The 25,458-nt window shown below is 38.2% G+C and overlaps 2 protein-coding genes and 1 non-coding gene across 4 annotated transcripts in view; 1 reads left to right on the top strand and 2 right to left on the bottom strand.

Moving 5' to 3' along the window:
- The window catches only part of IL13RA2 (interleukin 13 receptor subunit alpha 2), a 107,021-nt gene extending 92,784 nt beyond the window's left edge, over positions 1–14,237 (bottom strand). Inside the window, exon 1 of the mRNA XM_077889238.1 lies at positions 14,215–14,237. The gene's annotated coding sequence lies outside the window, so the exon portion shown is untranslated. The remainder of the gene's footprint in view (positions 1–14,214) is intronic.
- The window catches only part of LRCH2 (leucine rich repeats and calponin homology domain containing 2), a 214,618-nt gene that overhangs the window by 5,757 nt on the left and 183,403 nt on the right, over positions 1–25,458 (bottom strand). The window lies entirely within an intron of this gene.
- LOC144309232 (U6 spliceosomal RNA) lies at positions 5,478–5,581 on the top strand. The gene has a single exon (XR_013375294.1). It is a non-coding gene; the product is annotated as a U6 spliceosomal RNA (small nuclear RNA).

Here is a 25,458-nt window from a genome sequence, read left to right as displayed (position 1 = left end):
ATGAGCCAAAACCAAGAGTCAGACACTCAACCAGCTGCACCACCCAGGTGCACCTCCTTGGATTTTTGCCATACCTGCTCAGTAACAGCAGGTGTTGTTATTTGAGGGACACAGGCCAAAGTATTTTAGAATTATACTTATGAAAGGGTACCATACCAAAGCAGAACATTCTTTCCAGGACAACTAGAAACTATCAAAGTTTAGTTTCACTAGTGATTACTTAAACAAATACTTTCCTTCTGCTCAAATTGTTTTTCGAAGTAATCTCCAACTTCTTGCATTTCTAATGAAATAATATTGTTAAAAACTTACCATTTCTCCAAACTATAGAACATCTTTACTTTCTATGTGCAATCTGAGATATTTTTTTCCTTCTAAATTTGTCTTCTGCAGCAAAAGTCATCAGAAATAAGATTTTTTAATTAAGATTTTATTTATTTATTCATGAGAGGCAGAGACACAGGCATAGGGAGTAGCAGTCTCCCTGTGGGGATCCCAATGCGGAACTTGATCCCAGAACCCTGAGATCACAACCTGAGCCAAAGGCAGACGCTCAACCACTGAGCCACCCAGGCACCCAGAAACAACTTTATTTTATAAGGCATATAAAAAATTCAGCCTTTAGTCTAGAAACATAATTGAAGATCTGAATTGAGGAATATCAGAGATTCCAGTTCTGGTCCTGATTTCAAAATGCCAAAAGGATGCTTTAAAACGGAGGGATCAAAAGAAAAAAAAAATAAAAATAAAAAAAAAATAAAAAAATAAAAAAAAAATAAAACGGAGGGATCAAACAATACAACTGGACATACTCCCAGAGTTCCAGTAAGTGCATCTCTCTAGGCAAGAGGTTTTGTATTCTGGCTTTCAGAATATCTGAGACTCAGACCATAAAGAGTAGCTATTCCAACATTTCAGGCTCTCGCTGTTTGCTGCTTCTCTCTCAAGCTCCTCTCCTTCCTGCCCTCACTTTCTTGCTTTTTCTGTTTCTGTTTTCTCCCTCTTTTCTTCTTTCTTACTGATGTTTCTCTTTTCCATTAAGTAGAAAGTAATAGGGGCGTCTGGGTGGCTCAGTAATTGAGCATCTGCCTTTGCTCAGGTTGTGATCCCGGGGTCCAGGGATTGAGTCCTGCATCGGGCTCCCCACTGGGAGCCTGCTTCTCCTTTTGCCTAGGTCTCTGCTTCTCTCTGTATCTCTCATGAATAAATAAATAAAATTTTTAAAAAAGAAGTAGAAATTAACATATTTTTGGATCACTGGATGTCCTCCTTTTTAAAACACCAGAGCATTCTATTTTCTCAATACATTTTCCTTAGTTCTTTGGCTTCAGAATAATACTCTCCATGACCACTTGAAGATTAAACCAGTTTTGTAACTTTGTAAGGTTACATTCTAAAAGTGCTTATGACAGGGGTGCCTGGGTGGCTCAGTCAGTCAGGCGTCTGATTCTTGGTTTTGGTTCAGGTCGTGATCTCAGGGTCATGAGATCGAGCCCAGTGTTGGGCTCCATGCTCATTGGGGAATCTGCTTGAGATTCTCTCTCTCTCCTTCTGCCCTGTCCTGCCTCAAGATAATCTTTTTAAAAGTGTTTTTCTAAAGTCACCAAAAATAGGGCTGTTTTTTTTTTGTTTTGTTTTTTTTGGTTTTTTTACTTGTATGTGAGCAACCATTTATTGTTCTTCGGTGGACTTACTGCCCTTTATAAAAATGAATTTCCTCCTTTAAAAGAACTGGTTTTTATAATCCTATCTGCTTAAAAGTTCTAAATCCATTTCATAATCCTAAGTGACAGGTCTGCCTATCTAGCCCACTTTTTCACTGTTTTTGATAGTTGCTTTTGAGCCTGGGTGAGACAATATTTCCTAAGTGACTTTAGAGTCCTCTAATCAAAATACAACTTCAGAGTCTCTATTTTTCCAACCTGTCCTTTGATTGCTATATTGGTGCTGATACAGTCATAGGCATCCATCCAGATCTTCATTTCACAGACATTTCCTGAGCATCCATTTTGCACCCAAGGCTACAGTTATTAAAACAAGCAAGACACAGTGTTCCTTACCCTAAAGTCTACTGAAGGAATAGTAAAAAAAAAAAACAAAACAAAAAAAACAAAAAACTGTTACTCACTACAGACCTATTAGAATGGCCAAAATCTAAAAAATAAAAATAAAAAAATAGAATGGCCAAAATCTGGAACACTGACAACAACAAATTATAAAGAGGATGTTGGAGCAACAGAAACGATCATTCGTTGCTGGTGGGAACACAAAGTGGTACAACCACTTTGGAAGACAGTTTGGTGATTTTTTAAAAGCTAAACATATTCTTACTATACCAATCAGCAATCATGCTTGCTGGTATTGACCCAAAGAAGTAAAAAACATAGGTCTACACAAAAATCTGAGCATGGATGTTCATAGCAGTTTCATTCATAACTGCCAAAACTTGGAAGCAACCCAAACTGTCTTTCAAGTAAGTAAACAGATAAACAAACTATGGTACATCCAGACAATGGAATATTATTCAGTGCTAAAAAGAAATGAGTTATCAACCCGTGAAAAGACATGGAGAAACCTTAAATGCCTATCACTTAAAGAAGCCAATCTGAAAGGGCAACATACTATATGACTCCAACTATATGACATTCTGCAAAGCCAAAAGTATGAAGACAATAAAAAGATCAGTGGTTCCTAGGGGTTGGGATGAATAGGCAGAGCACAGAGGATATTTAAGGCAGTGAAAACACTCTGTATGATACTATTATAGAATAGTATATAATACTAGTATAGTATATAATAGTATAAAGAGTGTATACATGTCATTATACATCTGCTCAAACACATAGAATGTACAACATCAAGAGTAAATCCTAATGTAAACTATGGACTTTGAGTGATAAAGATGTGTTAATGTAGGTTCATCAATTTTAACAAATGTACCATTCTTGTGTGGGATATTGAAAATTGGAGAGGCTATCCATATGTGGGAGCAGAGGGTAGATGGGAAATTTCTGTACCTTCCTCTTTATTTTCCTATGAACCTCAAAAATTAGTCTTTTAAAAATCAAATTATAAAAACTTAGAGTTAAATAAATTATAATACAAGCAAAATTAATAAAGTGTGAGTCTTCTCTCAGGATACTGGTAGAAATATAAAATGGTACAATCTTATTTTGGAGGTTGTACAGCTAAGATTACTAGCTGTCTCATAATATTCATCTCCTTCAGTAGTAATGGAGCCCCCAGGGTTTAGCAGGACACATGGCCACACAAAATGAAGACTACATTTCTGAACACCTTTTCAGGTACATGTGACATATGCTTAAGTTCTAGCCCAAGAGATATAAATGGAGTGTTATCTCTAATCTCTAGGTCACACCTTTCCTTTTTTTTTTTTTTTAATTTAAATTCAATATAGTGTATTATTAGTTTCAGGGGTAGATTTAGTGAATCATCAGTTGCATATAACACCCAGTGCTCCTTACATCACATGCCCTCCTTAATGCCTATCACCCAGTTACCCCATTCCCCCCACTCACCTCTTTGGGTCATACCTTTTAAAAGAATGGACATTTTCTCCCCTTCCCTTTCCTCCTTTCTCTAACTTGCTGCTTAGAATATGGTTTTGGTAGAGGCACCTGGGTGGCTCAGTTGGTTAAGGACTTTGGCTCAGGTCCTGGGATTGAGCCCCATGTCAGCCTCTGTGCTCAGTAGGATGTCTGCTCCTCCCTCTGTCCCTCCCCCTGCTTCTGTGCTTTCTCTCTCTCTCTCTCAAATAACTAAATAAAATCTTTTTTAAAATCTTTTTAAAAAGAATATGGTCTCCTGGGCAGCCCGGGTGGCTCAGAGGTTTAGTGCCCCCTCAGCCCAGGGTGTGATCCTGGAGACCTGGGATTGAGTCCCACTTCGGACTCCCTGCATGGAGCCTGCTTCTCCCTCTGCCTGTGTCTCTGCCTCTCTCTCTCTCTCTCTCTCTCTCTCTATGTGTGTCTCATGAATAAATAAATGAAATATTAACAAAAAAATATATGGTTTTGGTAGTGAGCCACTTTTGATCAAATAGATGAGGGAAACATCCTAGGTGTGGCAGAACGAGTTTGGAGAAGCCCAGGGTTCTTGACCTCATGCAATAAAGCTGCATTTTCTTCCTGAGACCTGGATTAGCTACCTTGAGACAGTCATATGAGAGCAAAATAAACCACTTTTTTATTTAAGCAGAACCTATAACCTAATTAGAGGAGTATTTAGCATTGTATATTAAAATGTTATTTATTTTTTAAGATTTTATTTATTTATTCATGAGAGACACACAGAGAGGATGGGAGGGGAGAATATACCGAACCACTCCATTTGCAAATATTATAATCACAAAATGCTGAAGTTGAAACTTTTACAGTGACCAAAAAATCATTTGGATTTCCCCCTCTGAGGCCTTAGAAGTCCTTACAGTGGTAAACAAGAGGATCCAAGGGCTGTAGGACTCTCTATGGCCCTCTGGAGGTTCTGCTCATAATAACTGCTCTTGTGAACCACAGCACTTCCCACTACCACAAGCCCCTGCCTCAATGTTCTGAATGATACTGTGATGATGCACTCACATATCTCTAATCATATGTAACTTCTCCTTTTCCAGATATCGACAGTTCACCCCACATGATTTTGGTTATTTGCAGGATACCCTGAAGTTCAAGTTTCCTCTCAATAAATCAGTACTAATTCTGTCAAAAATATACAGTCTTTCCTGCAAAAGTGCTAGATAAAGCAGATGGCTGATTCCATAATTAGTAATTAATCACTGCTGGATGAGCAAAGTCAAACATACCCAGGGAAAGGAACACTACTTGTAATAGGATCATGCCTTTAGAATATGGCTTTGTCTTCCTTTGCCTTAGCATCCAGGGGAAAATTAGAATGACTAATACCTCCTACCCCCCAACTCCACTACATTCCTTAGTAGTAGGTGGGCTGCTCTTCAGAAGCTCCTAGGCCCACTTGATTCTATTGATAGTTACTGCCAAAAAACAAGATATGTGTACAAATTTACACGCAAAATCACGTACTTGGCTTCTACCATTTATCACTATGGCTTAAAAATAAATGAGAAAACAGAGACCAGAGAAATTCAATGATTTTTCCCATAATCTCATTTCATTCCAGTTTAGGTCTTTAACTACTGCTTTAATTTTTAATTTTTCTGCTTTGCAAAGACTTGACTGTTTTTTCCAAATTTGACCTTTTGCCATCAGATTTGACCTTGTTTCCTTTCTTTCTGCCATCTAGATTAGCTTCCATACCCCAAACTAAACTTGCCTCTTTTTTATCATACTTCCTAACAAAATCCCAACTCTCAGGGCTCCCCTGTGCCTGTCACTGCGCAGGTGAGTGCTGATGCAACAAGTCCCACAACAGATTAGTTCCATGATAAATTTCTAACATTCCTTTTTATATAAATCCACAGTACTATCAAAAACAGTATTGTGCTCACTTCAGCAGCACATATACTAAAATTGGAACAATACAGAGATTAGCATGGCCCCTGCGCAAGGATGACACACAAATTCGTGAAGCGTTCCATATTTTTATGGAACCTGCTTCTCCCTCTGCCTGTGTCTCCCCCCCCCCGTGTCTCTCATGAATAAATAAATAAAATCTTTTTTTAATAAATAAAATCTTTAAAAAAAAAGAACACTATTAACTGTCTCTGTTCAATTTTATTTCATTATTGAGAACAATTAAAACATTTTTCTGATATCTTCAATTCTTTCACATCCCCTCTCCTCCAACCTCAGCACATGACCTTGCCTCTTCAAAAACAAAATTAAGCCATCGGATGGAAATTCCCTCATCTTCCTGATTCCACATTTTCCCTATATCCTCTCCTCCTTCCCTCCTGCTATCATAAAGGAAGTATATTTCCTATTATCTAAGATAAAACACTTCTTCTGTGTTTTTGGATTCTCACCCTGCTCAGATTATTAGAAATCTTACAATTTAATTTTTTTCTTCTCTTCAATATCTTCAACATACATAAGATGTATGTACGGATATATGTCTCAGCCAGATATATCCCATTAGCATTCAAACATACTTACCTCTCCTTAAATTTAAGAGATTTAAACTCTCTTGCCCCCATATTTGCCTCCAGCTACTGCTCCAAAACTTCTTCACAGCCAAACTTCTAGAAAGAGTTATCTGTAGTTGCTATTTTCTCCAGATGCCCCTACTCACTCTTTATAACTCCATTTTCTTCTAGTTTTTTTCCTTCATCCCACTACCAATTCATGACTCTCTTAAAACAGGTCCGACCAGAGTAACTAAAGACCTTCATGTTACTGAATCAATATTTTTTATTCCAATTTTGTTTCTTTTAGTGGTGTTCGCCTGTTTACCACCATCCTTGAAACCTATTCTCTTGGCTTTTCTGACAACAACATCCCAGTTTTCCTTCCATCTCTCTGGCTACTCTTTTCATTTTTAGGCTTATTCTTTACTTATCCTAATATTATACATCAGAGTTCTTTGAGGCCCTCATTTCTTCTGACTCTATGTTCTCCCTAGGTAGAACACTCTCACACCTTCCATTACCATCAATATGACAATGACTTTCAAACATATATCTCTCATCCAACCTAGTGCGCTAAGCTCCAGACTTGTGTATCTAATTGCTTTCTTAAGATAATCACTTGGAAGTCTCAAACACACCTCCAATGCAAAATGCCAAATACCAAAATCATAATCTTCCATCTGAAAATGGGTCCTCTTGTCAGAGGTGTAGTAGCTGTAAGGTGCAGTAGTTCCATCTGACTAGTTAGCAGCAGTGTACATTCAACAGTACAAGCCAGAAACCAGTCACCCTAGACACCTGACATTACATCTCCCATGTCCAATCCATAATCAAATTGTTTTCAAACATCCCTTGAAACAACTTATATCCATCTATATCCCTCCCATGCCAGTCCTTTTATCACTCTCATACTAGTCCAAATTACCATGATAATTTGCCTGGACTATTACAATAGCTTTTTTTTTTTTTTTTTTTTAATCTGTATTTAGCTTTTAACCATCACTACTGTGCACTAACAAACATTTTTTTTTTAAGTAATCTCTATGCCCAGCCTGGGGCTTGAACTCATGACCTCAAGATCAAGAGTCACATGCTGTACAGACTAAGCCATTCAGGGGCCCCTATAATAGCTTTCTAATACATCTCCTTGAATTTACTTTGGCCCCACTCTATTTCTACATTACAGGTAGAGTGCCTTTCTTCTGTTTTGCAAGTGAAAATCTGATTATACAACTGCCCCGCTAAAAATTCTTCATGGCTTCCTCTTTATCTTGGGATAAAAATAAAAATTGTTTACTTGGTCCTAAAGGTCCTAAATATTGTGGCATCTGACTACTTCTAGAGACACTTTTTACACACTCTTCTATTTTGCACTCTGTACTCTTACCACAGGACCTGTGCACATGCTCCTCCATCTGCCTGGAATATTTATCTCTCTCTCTATCACTTATGGTTAACTGTAAGGCCCATGAGAGTAGGAACTGCTTCTGCTTTTATATTAGCATAATGCCTATTACAAAGTAGGCAATAAATATTTGGTGAATGAATGAATGAATGAACTGATATGGGTTTAAGACTATAAACTAGTTATTTCCAAAGGTCATCTTATTTTGGAAAGCTGACAGACTCCTGATCCAAAATAAATTTATCAGTGCTTTATCATGGTACCTTGATACTTCCCACATTAGTCACCAAAGGATTCTTCTCAATAATATTTTTGAGCTATGCAAATAACAAACCAGTACTTGTCAAAAAACAGCTGAAGAAGAAAGTCTATCTTCCCTAGGACAATGATAAATTCCACTTATGCAGATCATCTTAAAATATCCAGGTAATCCTTCCATACACGATTTAAAAACACTGATAGACAATGTAATAGTTTTGAAATAGTTTTCTCTGTTTCAAAGAACATGAATACACATGGGGATTATGAATACTCAAAACATTAATGTAACCTATCATCACTTTCCTTTCCTCTATTTCCAGTACCAAATAGTAGCATAACTTAACAAATTTTACTGTCCTTAAATGGAAACATAGGAGTCATCCTAGATTCCTTTTACTCATTTATCTTCAATCACCATTTCATACACATACACAATATCATAAAGATTCCATTCTCTAAATACCTTAGGGGTCCATCCATATCACTCTATCTTCACTACCACAACCCTAATCTAGCCCTTAACATCTCTTGACTGATCAACTGCAATAACCTCCTGATGCATTTCCATCTTTTAATAAGCGAGATTCATGTCATTTTCCATGCTGTAGTCAGTGTGACCTTTTCAAAACACAAATATGTCCATTCAAACGCTTTCACTACCTTCGCATCACCCTACAGAATGATTTATAGTAATAGCTCATAAATCAATGCACTCATACTGTGCCAGTGCTTCCGAAAGCATTTTATGGCATTAATTCACATAATCCTCATCACAGCATTATGAGATAGGTATTGATGTCATCCCATTTTACCAATAAGGAAAGTGAGGCACACAGAAGCTAAATGATTATCGCATGACCTCATAGCTGGTAAGTGATAGAAGCAGATTCAAAGCCAGGCAAGTGTCATTCCAGAATTTGGGCCCTAACCTCTATGCTGTATTGCCTCTTATAAAGTACACCTCTTTTGTTGGGAAAACTGGACAGCCACATGCAGAATGAAACTGGACCAATCTCTTATACCATACACAAAGATAAACTCAAAATGGTTGAAAGATCTATGTGAGACAAGAATCCATCAAAATACTAGAGAAGAACACAAGCAACACCCTTTTTGAACTTGGCCACAGCAACTTCTTGCAAGATACATCTCTGAAGGCAAGGGAAACAAAAGCAAAAATGAACTATTGGGACTTCATAAAGATAAAAAGCTTCTGCACAGCGAAGGAAACAATCAACAAAACTACAAGACAACCTACAGAATGGGAAAAGATATTTGAAATGACCTATCAGATAAAGGGCTAGTATCCAAGATCTATAAAGAACTTACCAAACTCAGCAACCAAGAAGCAAACAATCCAGTCGTGAAATAAGCAGAAGACATGAACAGACATTTCTCCAAAGAAGACTTACACATGGCCAACAAGCACGTAACAAAATCCTCCATATCACTTGCCATCAGGGAGATACAAATCAAAACCACAATGAAATACCACCTCACACAAGTGAGAATGGCTAAAATTAATAAGACAGGAAACAACAAATGTTGGAGAGGATGTGGAGAAAAGGGAACCCTCTTGCACTGTTGGTGAGAATGCAAACTGGTACAACCACTCTGGAAAACAGTGTGGAGGTTCCTCAAGAAGTTAAATAGATATACCCTATGACACAGCAATTGCACTACTGGATATTTACCCCAAAGATACTAATGTAGTGAAATACCAGGACACTTGCACCCCAATGTTTATAGCAGCAATATCCACAATAGCCAAACTATAGAATGAGCCACGATGTCCTTCAACAGATGAATGGATAAAGAAGATGTGGTATATATATATATATATATATATATATATATATATATATATATTATATTATATATTAATAAATAATATACTATATTATATATATACACAATGGAATATTACTCAGCTATCAGAAAGGACGAATACCCACCATTTGCTTTGACATGGATGGAACTAGAGGGTATTATGCTGAGTGAAACAAGTCAATTGGAGGATAATTATCATATGGTTTCATTCATATATGGAATATAAGAAATACTGAAAGGGATTATAAGGGAAATGAGGGAAACTGAGTGGGGAAAAATTAGAGAGGAAGATAAACCATGAGAGACCCCTAACTCTGGGAAACAAAGGATTGTGGAAAGGGAGGTGGGTGGGGGGATGGGGTAACTGGGTGACAGGCACTGAGGAGGGCACTTGATGGGATAAGCACTGGGTGTTATACTATATGTTGGTAAATTGAATTTAAATAAAATTTTTTTTTAATAAAAAAATAGGAAAAAATAAAGTATACCTCTTTAGCATGGCAATCAACACTTTTCATTATCTGGACCTTACCAACACTTTCAGTCTCATTTCCTACATGTAGATCTTAAAAAGTGGGGTCTTGTTTTATCTCTAAACTTTTGTCCATGTAGGTCCCCTGATACTAATATTGTTTTACCCAGGCTAGTCATGGATTACTCCTAGTCACTGAGATTCAGCTCAGGTAGCAGCACTTCCCTCTACATATTTTCTGAATACACCTTCTCCCAGACTACACTGAGAGTTACATCTGCACTCTCTACTGAAATATTAGGAAATGAAATTCCACAATAGATTAAAAAGCACTCACAATTTAATGAAGGGAAGAGACTCATAAATAGACATATATATGGCAACATATTTTGAGATAATTATGTGTGTTTTGCTCAAAGATTTTTGCTTCTCCCTCCCATTTCAAGAAGATAACCAGGCTTTTTTATTTTCCTTATCTCTCCCAAGAGGGCTCCTCCTCCCCTGTTGCCAAGACTAAAAGCAGTTCTGCACACAGACATACCTTCCTAGCTTTTGTATTGTCAAAACTCAAGCTCATAGGTGAGATTATGCTTAGGAGTGCCAATGCAGGTCTCAAGAAGACAGATGAAATTTCTTTTAGGGTATTCAGGAGGGAAAGGAACATAAGCTTTAAACAAAAGGAAAGAAGTCAGGGGTCAGGTAGGGGTTAGAGGTAGCAGGGAGAACAGCTCAACAGTTGATGGTAGCAGCCTAGGAACAGGCAAAAGTTCAGACGAATTTTAATGAGTGTGCTGGGCCTTAGACACAGGGGACCCAATCATAGCAATGATTCAGTCCCCCAAGCATTCCATAGAAGCAGCCGCAGCAAACCTGAAAGGGCCATCCCTGGCTGAGACAAAAAGGGCCTCTCTAGTATTTTGGTCTCGGTATATTTGCATAACCTGGTAGGAAGCTCAAGTATTTTTTTAAAGACTTTATTTATTTATTCATGAGAGGCAGAGACATAGGCAGAAGCAGGCTCCATGCAGGGAGCCCGACGTGGGACTCGATCCCTGGTCTCCAGGATCGCACCCTGGGCCAAAGGCAGGCGCTAAACCGCTAAGTCACCCAGGGATCCCCAGGAGGCTCAAGTATTAACTGAAATTGCATATCTTACTTTCTTGACAGAATGCTGAATACAGGGTAGCTTAAAGGACATATTAAAATGTGAAATTTCTTGCATACCAAGGTTGCAGACTAATTTCATATTAACTTCAGTTATAATAAGGTGTAAATTCTAGGAGAGAGGAAAGCACTTAGAAGCACAGAGGAAAGCACTTAGAAGCACATCTACAAGAGGCTTGGTTTGGCTGCAGTGTAGGAGGTACTAGGTGTGCTTTCTGAGCCATGTTAAAATACTCTGGACTTAATACTGATGGTAGTAAGTGGTACTAACAGGAAACAGTATTGAGGAAAAGTACTGAAGTAGAAGATTTCAAGGAAAAGGTATTAAAAAGCCAAGTGCCTCAGATGCCAACAGACATGGCATGGGGGAAAGTAAGACAAGAACTGCAATGTGTCTGCTGTACTTGGAAATAAGGAGTAATTAGTAATCGATTGAGTGGCTCAGTGTTTGAGCATCTGCCTTTGGCTCAGGTCGTGATCCCAAGGTCCTGGGATCAAGTCCCACATCCGGCTCCCTGCAGGGAGCCTGCTTCTCCCTCTGCCTATGTCTCTGCCTCTCTCTCTGTGGCTCTCATGAATAAATAAAAAAAATCTTAAGAAAACTTAAAAAAGGGCAGCCCGGGTGGCTCAGCAGTTTAGCACTGCCTTCAGCACAGGGCCTGATCCTGGAGACCTGGGATCCCTGCATGGAGCCTGCTTCTCCTTCTGACTGTGTCTCTGCCTCTCCTTCTCTCTCTCTCTGTGTCTCTCATGAATAAATAAATAAATCTTTAAAAAAAAAAGAATTAGCGATTTTGGTAAAGGTGGCTATATGTATGGACCACTTTTTATTGGAGCTTAGTTGTATGGGTTGTGCTAGTCTTGGTTGTACAGAGAAGGGTTAAGAAAATGTATCTTTTTTTTTCTTTGCTGAGAAAAGAACCCATGCAGAGGAAGAGACTAAAAGACAGAAGAGAAAGGGAATAATTACGTAAAGAGATCTCTGAAAAAGCAAGAGGTCAGCATGTAATCTAAAACAAAAGTGGAGGGGATCCCTGGGTGGCTCAGCAGTTTGGTGCCTGCCTTTGGCCCAGGGCGCGATCCTGGAGTCCCAGGATCGAGTCCCACGTCAGGCTCCCGGCATGGAGCCTGCTTCTCCCTCTGCCTGTGTCTCTGCCTCTCTCTCTCTCTCTCTCTCTCTCTTTATGTCTATCATAAATAAATAAATAAATCTTTAAAAAAATAAAACAAAAGTGGAAACACTGAATTTGGACAGAGACAAGAAAAAAGCATGGATGAAGACAAAAATTGATATGTCTATAAAAGATAGTGAGGTGGGTGCATAAGAGGTTTGGGTGCACATGATGGCATTTATTTTCTGTGTTTTCACAGAAAACAGGAGGAGGTAGGAGACAAGCTTACCTCCTGAAAATAAATATGTAGTAGCTGAATAGAAGGCTCAGAGGGAGAGCAGAAAGTTTGCAGTAGCCACCAAAGAGGGTGTAAAAGAACTGAGGGAAATCCAGATGACTCGGAGTAAAGACATGTAGAAGGATGATCTGGTTAGTACCTATTCATTCTTCAGATTTCAGCTCAGATGTTGCTTGCTGAGAAAAGTTTAAATGAGGCCCCTGTTATTGCTGTATGAGCACTATATTTCCGTTAAAGACCTGTAATGGTTTTAACCTTATACTAACTGTGGGATTATCAAGTTAATTTCTATTCCAACTTAACCAACTGAGCCACCTGGGTGCCCTCATTTTTAACATTTCTATTGCCTTTCACAACATTAGTAGTGATCAAGACATTTGGCTCATTTTACAGATAAAGAAACTAAAAGCAAGATTGTTTAGTCCTTAGTTTATTATTCTCTGCTCAAAATAATCATCATCATAATTTTATGCAATTTACCTATGTCTTAAACTCTCTGAATTTAATAAAATTTGCATAAAAATCAGCTGGTAAATCCCCTCTATTCATGTCACAGTTTCATATACCCTCATACATATTAAACAAAGAAAGTGAATCTGGAAATATACAAAGTGACTGCAGTGTGTAAAAGTGATCGTCAGATTTAAGTGTTAACTATGTATTTTTTCCAGAAGAAAACAAGCATCAAATGTATAAGATGCTAGTTCATTTCAGAGCGAAAGCAATGAAAATTAGAAATTTTATTTTAATGACTCTACTATAGACGTATATAATCATGATATACAAATAAATGAAAATGATCACATACAGAAGATATGCATGTTTCATAAATCAGATCTAATATCATATAAAACATAGTAAGTCATTCATTTTGGAGGAGTTCTATGGTTATTTCTGAGCTTAAGAGATAAAAGTTGCTGCAAAGTAGAGAATTCTCTTTTGGAATGCCTGAGTGGTTCAACAGTTGAGTGCCTGCCTTTGGCTCAGGGCATGATCCCAGATTCCAGGGTTCAAGTCCCACATCAGGCTCCTTGTATGGAGTCTGCTTCTCCCTCTGCCTGTGTCTCTCATGAATAAATAAAATATTTTAAAAAGAGAGAGAGAATTCTCATTTATAGGAAAAAGCCACATAGAAAATAATGTAATGTACACTAGGTATATTATATAAGACTGATGAATCACTGACCTCTACCTCTGAAGCTAATACATTATATGTTAATTAATTTAATTTAAATAATAAAAGAGGAAAAGTTTTAAAAAGAAAAGAATTTCAGAAAACTTCTTAACTCTAAAATGCAATTATCCTTATCATTTCCAAAGGACCAGTTTTGCTTATAAGAGGTAATACTTTTAGAGGAAATAAAGGCCAATAAGAAAACAACTAGAAATTAAAAGCAATAATGTTATTCATACTGATTACCCAGCATCTATTAATTGGCTGCATACAAAAAATGCAGTATTTCCTCAAATTAGTATATATCAAGTCAAACATTTTTCCATGACATTTATGAGCCTATTTTCTATTTAGAAAATTTTAACTATTTCTTTTTAAAGTAAATTACCTCTCATCCCCACACTTCCTCCCCCAAACTTCAGTTCCAGACTTACTGTGAGTGAATAATGTATCCAGTTACAATCAAATTCTTCTGAAATCTGTCTCAATGAACAGCTTCTTAGCTTAATGGATTTTAAATGACCTAAGAAATGAAGTCTTTATGTAGGAGGAGCTCTGGTTTATCCATGGAATGTACTGTCATGAGAAAATTTGCATTCAAAGCAGGTCAGCATTCAAGGTTATATTTGTCAAAAGATTCAGAGGAAATCACAAGTTCATCTGAGTGATTTTCTTTCCCTTTTAACTAGTTCCTGATATGGCATTTTCAGTATGCCAATGTTATCTTACTATGTGACTCACCACATTGGGAATTAAAAGATAATCCAAAGGTAAGTATGTGATTGCCAGGTCTATGCTGTTTCTTCAGAGTGTACTATCCAAAGTACTTCACTGTTTTGAGTTTCAAATACCTTAAGTATGAAAAAGAGTCATAAATGGATAGGGAATCTGGAAACCTGGGTTCTACTTTAGGTTTTCCCTCCCACAATCAGCTAGGTGGCCTTGGGCAATTTCCATAAATTCTTTAGGCCTCAGTTTCAAAACATTTATTAAATGGAACTTCAGAAGTCATCTAGTCTAACCTTCAATTCTAAGCAAAAATTGCCTCTGCATTTCACTAATAGATGGTCAGTTTCTCATATGTAAAATTAGCAGCTAGAACTAAATGATGTCTTAAGTTTCTGATTTCTAAAATCCTTAGTGTTGGAACGCCTGGGTGGTTCGGCGGTTGGGTGTCTGCCTTCTGCTCAAGGCTTGATCCTGGAGTCCGGGGATCGAGTCCTGAATCAGGCTCCTTGCACAGGGCCTGCTTCTCCCTCTGCCTGTGTCTCTGCCTGCCTCTCTCTGTCTCTCTCTGTCTCTCATGAATAAATAAATAAAATCTTTAAAAAAAATAAATAAATAAATAAAATCCTTAGTGTTGGGGGGGTCGGCAAAAAAAATAATAATAATAAAATAAAATACTTAGTGTTGTAATTAAAATTCAGTCATTGTCATGTATGTGGGGTTTTTTTTCCCGTTGAAAGTTTATCAAATATATCGTTACATAACGAAACAAGATTTTATTTCAGCCCAGGTAAAAGTAAATAAAGAAATTTAAATCACCATCAAATTGCCCCTCAATATTCAAGTCTCTGCAGGGTAATCTCCATGTCCAGGAACCATGCAAAGCCATAAGAAGCTGGAACACTTTGAATGCTTTTCTAAAGTATATGACATGGTGTCAGGTACTTATTCCAAAATACAAGTAAATTGAGATTGAATCCAGTCTATATATCACCTAATATTCCACTGGTTAAAAAGCATCTTCCTCAGTTCAAAACACAGGTACAGACTTGATAAATTCTCTCAGATACCAAAGATACATTTTACAATTAATATGTGAACAAATAAAAGGCAAGGGGTCTAAATGAAGAGAAGACCGTGGATACAGTCTTCTATTCTTTTTTCTAAAGATTTTATTTATTTATTCATGAGAGACACAGAGAGAGAGAAAGAGAGAGAGAGAGAGAGGCAGAGACACAGGCAAAGGGAGAAGCAGGCTCTACACAGGGAGCCCAATGCGGGACTTGATCCTGGGACCCCAGGATCACACCCTGGGCCCAAGGCAGGTGCCAAACTACTGAGCCACCCAGGCGTCCCCAGGCTTCTCTTCATTATTAACTTTATCTTTAATTCTAAGATTTTTAAAAAATTTTTATTCACTGCATAGTTGATCCTTCACCCTAAATTGAAATGGTCAGGTGGGAAGAAATTGAGCATTGTTTAGAGAGTTTGGTATCTGCTTTTCAGATGTGTGCTAGTTTGTTTGTTTCACAATTATTTTTCCAAAAATTATTTATCAGAACTACATGAGAAATATTCTAATCAGAATTTGCTGACATGATGGTAAGAAAAATACTGAGATTCAAAATCTTCTTTCCTTTTCCTGTGATTGCAATTTCAATTAACTTATTTATCTTCTTCTATTCAAAAAATTCTCCATGAAGTTTTCTTCAAGCTTCCTGTTTTCCCCAAATCTCCTGGCTCTTGCAAACATTTCATTATACTATATTTTATAGTTTTAACAGAGTTACAATTAAAAGAAATACATATATAATCATATCTTGGAATGATACAGTGCATTTATTTATAGGCTTGCAAACCATAAGCTAAATATAGTTAATACAATTGGGAAAAGTTTTTAAAAATAAAATAAAATACAGATGGAAGCAATAGTACACCATGCCTCAGACACTAAGTTTCATTAAATAGGAACTTCCACCCTGATTTTATAGCTTAATCAGTAAAAGCATGGCTAAGCTTTGCTTCATGGTGTGAAGCATGATAATTTCGGGTGCCTGGGTGGCTCAATTGGTTAAGAGTCTGCCTCTTAATTTTAGTTCAGGTCATGATCTCAGAGACTTGAGATTGAGTCCCACATCAGGCTCAGAGCTCAGTGAGAAATCTGCTTGTCCCTCTCCCTCCCCCTTACCCCTCACCCCCTGCTTGCCACGCTCTCTCTTTTGTAAAATAAATACTCTCTTTTAAAAAAGAATTCATTTTAATATACCAAAAATCCAAAAATCCTATTTAATGGCTTTCTACTGATATCAATAGAAGTTGCCAATGATAATTGTGTGCTTGTACCTTAGCACTCATTACTCTGCCCCAGATATAAGGCACGTTGCAACCCCTAATAAAGAGAATTTGGGAGTAAACCTTATTGGCACAGAGAAAGGAGGCTAGATAAAACTAATTGAAGCAGTCCCTCCCTAGCTGGAAGTTAGTCCCAAATCAAGAGTGTAAACCAACATTTGATGCAGGTCAGGGTCAGTGTCACCTAGGGCGCAAGTAGTGAAGAGGTACATCAAAGCCTCAGGGTAGGGAAGTTCTTCAGGATAGTTGGGATCAAGTCAATCTTCTGGGAGAATTGGTTCTGCAAGTAATCAACAGTCAGTTCTGGAAGGGGACCAACAGAAACTAGGGAAAAAGATTTAGGCCTGGGCAGTAATTTCAGCAGAGACTGAGTTTCCATATGGGAGCCAAAGTCCAATTAAACAGCCAACAGCAGATGGTGGGGTAAGAAACAAAGGCTTAAGTCTGATGCTTACAAAGTTTCCCAGGGACCCAAATCAATTCCAGAGGCACAGCACACACTAGGCTATTTCCAGACTTCTACCTGCTAAAAGAGAACAGCTCTCACTGGGGCAGAGCTGTGTAGGCATTGAGACTTCATAGGCTGACACCATGAAGTGAAACTAGGACACATACCAAGGTACACAAGTACAATTCCTGGACTTTCCAGCAGGAACATACAGTACTTTATTATCCTCCTGAGATAGCTAAATAGATAACTATTTCAGTTTTACAAATGGATATCACTCAAGTTTCAATAGGTTGTTACTTTCCAGAAGTCAAAAATTCAAGAGAAATAAAATCTAGGTGGGCCCGATACCTAGCCCAGTGCTTATGCTCTTCCTGCAGAGTCATACTACTGCTAGAATTCTCTTTGATATCTCAGTAGCTGAACTAGTTGACTAGCAGGAATCATGATACCTCTTTCACTATGCAAAGCTATAGCTCCTATTCTGTTGACCATCAAAACAGGAAATGAGTATTCCTGAACTGCTGCTCAAATGAAGTAATCAGCAAAGTCAGTATCAGTATTTAGTGCCTCAAAGTGTTATTTCCTTTGTAAGTTTCAAGGATACTAAATAAGCAAAAACAAGAAAAATAAATATTAAAGAAATAAAAATAAAATGCTGACTATTTGGTTTATAGGTACAGGTGCACATACACACAGAGCTCTTAACAAAATTACTAGATTTGAGGACAGTTTTTAAACATTCAGGCAAATGTCAAACTTATAATGTTCTGAGAGGCTTTTTTCACATATCACCCCCAAAAACCTGACCTGAAAAGTTATTTGGTAGACTTGGCATATTGTACGGAAAAGCAGTATCTTATAAAGAACACACTCTGAGACAGAAGGCATCTAGACTGCCTGCTTTCCCTGAATTCCAGTCTTTTTATACTGAAACCAACTAATTTATGAATCCTGAATTCCCCTCCACACTACCATAGATTCAACAGAATACCAGAGTTTAGATTCTCAGGAGACCCACATGAGTTGAGAAATACAGTTAGCAACATCATGATCCAGTACCTACATTAACACCAAATACACTTAAACACAGACCCACAAACCACAGAGGTCAGCAGCACCAGACTCTACTTTCTATTCACTCACATTCATTCAACCTTTATACAGCAACGATGTGCCAAACACTGTGCTAGATGCTGAGGGTACAAAGATGAGTTAAATACTATCTCATGTAGCTCAATGCTAGTTAGAGTGGGAAAAACTATAGAAACTACTGAATAATTACAGTACAGTGTGATAAGAACAGCATACTATAACAGAATCCATAGAATCATTGGCAGCTAAAGAGCTCAGACAAGAGAACTCATTCTACCTGCTTTGTGATGAAAAGGGTATCTTCTGGCAGAAATCGCTTTGGTGGTCATTCTTGTTCCTGATGTCAAATTGTGATATAATAAATAAACATATTTGGTCTTTGTCTTCAGTTCCTGGCACAGAGCTCCTAAAACCCTTAGAAATTCCTGAATGACAGAGGTGTCTTTTGTTATTCATAATGAGCCCCTTTCATCCCTACCTGAGCTTATGCTAATGAGGTGACTATTGGTGAGCCCCTAGATAGCATCAGGATGAAGGTCAGTTGCCAGAGGAATCAACCACATGATTAGAGGGTAGGAACTATCAGCCCCATCTCCCAATCCCCCACTTCCATCCCCACACCTGAACTTCTGAGAGGGAAGAACTAGAAGTTGAGTTCAATCACCAATGGCAAACGACTTAATCAGATAGGATGGACCTAAGGTAGCCATTCTAGCAGGAATATACTATCGTTGGCCATTCTAGCTGGAATATAGGTATTACTTTATTTTATCCATTTATCTCCCTGAGATAGCTAAGAAGATACTATTTCAGTTTTACAAGTGGATATCATTCAAGTCTCAATAGGTTAAGTTACTTTCCAGAAGTCAAAAATTCAAGAGAAATAAAATCTATGTGGGGATCCCTGGGTGGCGCAGCGGTTTGGCGCCTGCCTTTGGCCCAGGGCACGATCCTGGAGACCCGGGATCGAATCCCACGTCGGGCTCCCGGTGCATGGAGCCTGCTTCTCCCTCTGCCTATGTCTCTGCCTCTCTCTCTCTCTCTGTGTGACTATCATAAATAAATAAAAATTAAAAAAAAAAATCTATGTGGCCCTGGATTGGTCCATGGCTTAGTAATGAAGCTTCCATAAAACACCTAAACAGGGGCACCTGGGTGGTTCAGTGGTTGAGCATCCACCTTTGGTTCAGGTCGTGTTCCCAGGGTCTTGGGATCGAGTCCTGCATCAGGCTCCCCACAGGGAGGCTGCTTCTCCCTCTGCCTATGTCTCTGCCTCTCTCTGTGTGTCTCTCACAAATAAATAAAATCTTAAAAACCCCACCTAAACAGCCAAGTGCACAGAGCTTCCACATTGAAGAACACATGGAGGTACCAGCAAGGTGACATGCTTGGAAAGAGAATGGAAGCTTCTCAAGATGCATCACCCCTACAAACACACAACACACACACACACACACACACACACACACACACACACTTACATACACACCTTGCCCTAAGCATCTTTTCCATTTGGCTGTGCCTGAGTTGTATCCTCTATAATAAACATGAAAGAGTAAGCAAAGTATTTTCCTGGGTTTTTCTAGTGAATTATCAAACCTGAGAGGGGTCATGGGAACTCCTGAATTTATCACCAGCTAGTTAGAAATACCGGAACTTTCAGTTGGCATCTGAAGAAGGGATAGTCTTATGGGACCGGGCCCTTATCCTGTGGAGTCTTTGCTAACTACATGTGTAATATAGTATAGCATGTATTATATAATTACATGTATAATGTCAGAATTTGAATGAATAGTAGGATATTCAGTTACGTCACAGAATCTGAGACTGGATAATTGCTTGATGTCAGAAAACATCCCTGACAAGTCAATCTTCTTTTTTTTCAAGATTTTATTTATTTATGCATGAGAGACACAGCAAGAGAGGCAGAGACATAGGCAGAGGGAAAAGCAGGCTCCCTGCACAGAGCCTGATGCAGGCCTTGATCCCAGGACCCTGGGATTACACCCTGAGCCAAAGGCAGATGCTCAACCATCGAGCCACCCAGGTGGCCCATCAATCTTCTTTATAACTGTTTATGCATCAAATATTTGGAAAGACCTAGGTCTTTTCAGGAAGTTTATCAAGATAAAGTTGCCTGATGAACTGTGGCAGAGTTGGCTAATGTTTTTCAGTATCCATAGCTAATGTTATCCAGTATTCTTCCACTCTTCCTTTTATTAATTGAAACTCATAAACTTTAGCTGTGTACACAGCCTCCCAATCAAAGACTATATTTTCCAGACTCCTTTGCAGTTTGGTATGAAGATATGACAGAAATTTAGAGGATGATATGCAAATAGAAGTGATATGTACAACCTTTGGATCATTTTGACAAGAAAATCTCTTGTCCTCTTCCTTCTCTCCCCTCACTGAACTAGCAGGCTATTGCACAGACGGGATAGTAGGGACCACATTTGACCACAGAGACAAAGTCAACATACTAGGAGATGGCAAAGCTACAAGGTAGAAGGATTCTGAGCCTTGATGACCTGCAGCAGTGCTGGCTGTCCACCTCTGATCTGTTGCTTGAGCCATAATCTTTTGAGGTCTCTTGATTACAGCAACTTACCTTGTACCCTAAATAATACAGAAATAAATCTTCATTAAAGTGGAAGTGATATTACTTAATGTGTTATCCTTCCCAAAGTCATTTGTATCTGGAATCCAAAAATCAAAGAATGTATAAAGTCCAAAGGAAAAATATCCTAGTGATGTTTCAGACCTAGTGACAGACCAGAAGTTTTTAGTTTGGGTTTTGGTTTGTATTTCCCTCGCCTTTGAATCTCAGCATACAAGTAATTGTCTATTCTCTCACTCTTTTAATTTGACCCTGACTCTAAGCTCTGACATGTCTGTTTCTCTCCTTAGTATGTGACTCCCTTAAGAGCAGGAAGTGTGCCTTACTTGCCTCTATAAAACTACTTCCTGAATATAGCATATGTTCAATAAATATGTATCAAATGCTTCCAGTGAAGGTAATCAAAACAGCCACATTTCCTCTCTTTTTAAAAACTCTTCCACAAAGAACTTTTATTCTAATAATGCAAATAACTAAATGACCAAAATAATAATTACAGAATAAGCTGATATTGTTGATTGAAACTTGTCAGGCCTATGTTTAATGATTACCCATGGTCTTTAGTCATCACGATGAACCCATGATGTATATACTACCATTGACATCCCCGTTTTACAGAAAAGATAACTGAGGCTCAAAGAAGTAACAAAACAAAACAAAACAAAAACCTTTCTCAATAACTCACATTTAGGAAACAGCTTAAATAGGGATTTGAACCCAGGACTGCTTAACATTAAAAGATACTTTCTTAGCTACAATATAGTCTACCATATGATCCTCCAGAAATGGCCTGGTAATGTGTAGGGTGGCAAGGGAAAAATAATCAGCCTGGTTTAAGAATGAGTTACAGAAAAAAAAAAAAAAAAAAAAAGAATGAGTTACAGAGGGTAGCCCAGGTGGCTCAGCGGTTTAGCACTGCCTTCGGCCCAGGGTGTGATCCTGAAGACCCAGGATTGAGTCCCGAGTCGGGCTCCCTGCATGGAGCCTGTTTCTCCCTCTGCCTGTGTCTCTCATGAATAAATAAAATCTTTAAAAAAAAAAATGAATGAGTTACAGATAATAAAGCTAATGTAAACTATGTGGTATGAGAAAGCCAAATCAATATAAATTATGCTTGTAAAAAACTTTTGCTAGTTTCCAGATCAATGAGTATCTTTAACTTGAAAATCTGTTCATGGGGAAATTATTTAATCTGGTCTGATCCTTGGCACAGTTATCTAAAAACTGAAGAAAACTGCCCTGGAATGTTCATAAGGATTGCTGTTTTGTGTAAAAATATTTCAGAGAACAATGGAAGAAACAGCATAGACAGAAAATAGACTTCATAAGAACAGTTTGCATGTAGTATCTGCTATCAAGTATTTTGTTAATCAGATATATTTCTAAATTTGCTATTGAGTAAGAATATTCAAGCCTATGTAAAAGCAGAAATAGCTAAATGATATCAAATGTACCCATTATTCAGATTCAACAACTATCAAGATAACATATTTATTAATTATCTAATGAGAACTGATACTCCTATTCTCAGACATCAGTAAGTATGTTCAGAGAAACTCAAACTGGTAATGCTGAAACAAATTTAAAAATTCTAGTCTCTCTCTTTTAATAGTCAAGAAAATAAAGGACCTAAATGAAGAGATGATCTAATCAAGGTCATTTAGAAGCCTATGTAAGAATCAGTTTTCTGATTCTTATTGCTATTCAGTGATAAACACTCTTTACTTGACTCCTTTGAAAACAATGAAATGTGATAAAAGCCTTTTCTCTATAAATCCATTAAAACAGACTAGGCTGTTCTCCAAATATGTCTTTTCTACCTACATTTTTTCCAAGAACACAAGTTACAAAACAACTCTCCCATTTATGCCTTTTAAGGTATAAATGAATTAGGAACACCTGGGTGGCTCAGTGGTGGATAGCCTCCCTTCGGCCCAGGGCATGATCCCGGGGTCCCGGGATAGAGTCCCACGTCAGGCTCCCTGCATGGAGCCTGCTTTCTTCCTCTGCCTGTGTCTCTGCCTCTCTCTGTGTCTCTCATGAATAAATAAATAAATAAAAATCTTTTTTAAAAAAGGTACAAATGAATTATAAAATAAACAGTTCTTCAATCAAAAGAATTCAGAGAAACAATCATATAGAATTTTACCGTAACATCATGATCTTTCCCGATTTGTCTCTTGATAATGCTGAGACAGGAACAAACACATGATGAACTTGTTAATGAACTATTAACAGGAAACCAGAGTGTACACATGTGTGTCCTTAGATTGAGGCTTAGTAAAATTAGGAAGTTAAGTTCCAGCTGGAGACCGGACAACCGGCAGAAAATTCCTAACAGCCAGAGCACATCATACTTTCAGGAAAAATAAAGATCAACAACACATATGAATTTTCTCATGTTGTCACTCTATTAGTGGCAGGCATATGGGTTTTCAAATGCTTAAGGAGGCTATTAAACAGGGTCTCAAAACCATCTTATCTACTATTCTTTACATTTGATTTAGAAGAAAACCACAGATTTTATGGGTCATATTCACTGCATATTAATATATGACTCTAAAGTGGTTATACTGACTGAAAAGAGAACAGCTAGATCTTTTACACTAATATTGAGATGATCTTGTGAGTAGCATTTCAGATTAGCAGCACATCTTTGAAGAAATGTTTTCTTTCTTTCCCTCAGACCATGACCCACTTTCTCCCTAGGCTACTGCCATTTAGTGATTCATCAGTTTAGTAAGTCAGTTATTTCTTCAACAAATAGTTATTGAGTTTGTGCCAGGTAATGGGGGATACAGCAATGAGTGAACAAATTCCTGCCCTCATTGAATTGACCTTCCAGTAATGGAGATAGACCATAGACAAATAAACAAGCAAAAATACATTAGGTAATGATAAATGCCATTAAAAAAGAGCAGGGTAAGATGTTAAATAGTGATGAGTGAAATGAGGGAAAGAGGCTATTATATTTATTTTTTTAAAAGATTTTATTTGGGCAGCCCGGGTGGCTCAGCGATTTAGTACCGCCTTCAGTCCAGGGCGTGATCCCGGAGTCCTGGGATCGAGTCCCATGTCCAGCTCCCTGCATGGACCCTGCTTCTCCCTCTGCCTGTGTCTCTGCCTCTCTTTCTCTCTCTCTCTGTCTCTCATGAATAAATAAATAAAATATTTTTCAAGATTTTTAAAAATATTTTATTTATTTATTCATGAGACACACACACACACACACACACAGAGGCAGAGACATAGGCAGAGGGAGAAGCAGGCTCCATGCAGGGAGCCGGACATAGGACTCCGGGATCATGCCCTGGGCTGAAGGCGGCACTAAACCACTGAGCCACCAGGGCGTCACAAAGAGGCTATTTTAGAAAGGAAGATGAGAAAGGCCTCTATAGACAGAATGTGAATAAAGGATGGAGGGAGTCATGAAGATGACCGAGAGTGTTTCAGGTAGACAGAATAGCAAGTGCCACAGCCCTGAAGAGGAACCATGTCTGGTGACTGCTGCTAGGAGGCCTGTGTTGCTGGAGCAGAGTAAGCAAGGAAGAAAGGAGGAGGAAAAATAAGAGAGGTAGAGGGGACAGTTTGTGTGGTGCCTCATAGGCTAGTATACTTTGACTTTTGTTCTGAGTGAGATAGGGAACCACTTGAAGGTTTTGATCAGGGAAGCATATAGAATTAGTTCTGTTTTATTTTTTATTTATTTATTTTTTTAGTTCTGCTTTAAAGATAACTCCGGGGATGCCTGGGTTGCTCAGTGGTTAAGCGTCTGCCTTCGGCCCAGGGCATGATCCTGGAGTCCCAGGATCAAGTCCCACGTTGGGCTCCCTACAGGGAGCCTGTTTCTCCCTCTGCCTGCGTCTCTGCCTCTCTCTCTCTCTCTGTCTCTCATGAATAAATAAATAAAATCTTTTAAAAAAATAAAGATAACTCTGGTTGCTGAGTAAATAATCAAATGCGTGGGCACAAAATGATAGCAGGGAGATGACTTGGGAAGGTCTTGTAATTGTCTAACCAAGAGATGATGGCGGCATGTGTGATGATGGTGAGAAGCACCATATTCTAAATATAGCATGATTGTGAAAGTAGGGCTGGTATAATTTTCTAAGGATTGGACATGGGTTATGCACAAGAGAGGGCAATCAAAAATGATGCCAAGGATTCTAATCTAAACAACTAGGTAAACGGTGATGACACTTATTGAAAGGAGGCACACTGGGGGAGGAGCAGTGTTGATATGGGAATAAAGAATTCAGTTTTGGACATGACAAGTTTGAGCTGCTCATTCAACTTCCAAATTGAAACACAGAGTAGACAGCTGGATACATTAGTCTGGAACTTAGGGGACAACTTAGTACGAAAGATAAAATTTGAGAGTTAATGGTATATAAATGGTACTGAACTCCCTGAGACTGAATGAGATTGCCTGGTGAC

Source organism: Canis aureus, chromosome X (genome assembly GCF_053574225.1).
Source record: "Canis aureus isolate CA01 chromosome X, VMU_Caureus_v.1.0, whole genome shotgun sequence".
Taxonomy (NCBI): Eukaryota; Metazoa; Chordata; class Mammalia; order Carnivora; family Canidae; genus Canis; species Canis aureus.
Note: the sequence above shows the minus strand (reverse complement) of the source record. Positions and strands in the feature narration are given on the sequence as shown.